Source organism: Arachis duranensis, chromosome 1 (genome assembly GCF_000817695.3).
Source record: "Arachis duranensis cultivar V14167 chromosome 1, aradu.V14167.gnm2.J7QH, whole genome shotgun sequence".
Taxonomy (NCBI): Eukaryota; Viridiplantae; Streptophyta; class Magnoliopsida; order Fabales; family Fabaceae; genus Arachis; species Arachis duranensis.
Window position 1 is genome coordinate 88,143,555 of NC_029772.3, and position 740 is coordinate 88,144,294.

A 740-nucleotide genomic window follows, 5' to 3' on the forward strand; every position below is an offset into this window, starting at 1 on the left:
GACGCCAGAAAAGGGGGAAAAGTTGGCGTTAAACGCCCATTTTCCACCCAATCCTGGCGTTCAGACGCGAAGGGAGGATCAGACACCTGAGAGTGCTGACAGTAATCCCTCTAACAAGGCTTCTTCAACCACTTCTGTAAGGAATAAACCTGCAGCATCTAAGGTTGAAGAATATAAAGCCAAGATGCCTTATCCTCAAAAACTCCGCCAAGCGGAACAGGATAAGCAGTTTGCCCGTTTTGCAGACTATCTAAGGACTCTTGAAATAAAGATTCCGTTTGCAGAGGCACTTGAGAAAATACCTTCTTATGCTAAGTTCATGAAAGAGATCTTAAATCATAAGAAGAATTGGAGAGAAACTGAAAAAATTCTCCTCACTGAAGAATGCAGTGCAGTCATTCTAAAAAGCTTACCAGAAAAGCTTCAAGACCCAGGAAGCTTTATGATACCATGCACATTAGAAAGTGCTTGCACCAAGACAGCCCTATGTGACCTTGGAGCAAGCATCAATCTAACACCTGCATCCACTGTTAGAAAGCTTGGGTTGACTGGAGAAGTCAAACCAACCCGGATATGCCTCCAACTTGCTGATGGCTCCATTAAATATCCATCAGGCATAATAGAGGACATGATTGTCAAGGTTGGGCCATTTGCCTTTCCAACTGACTTTGTGGTGCTGGAAATGGAGGAGCACAAGAGTGCAACTCTCATTCTAGGAAGACCTTTCCTAGCAACTGGAC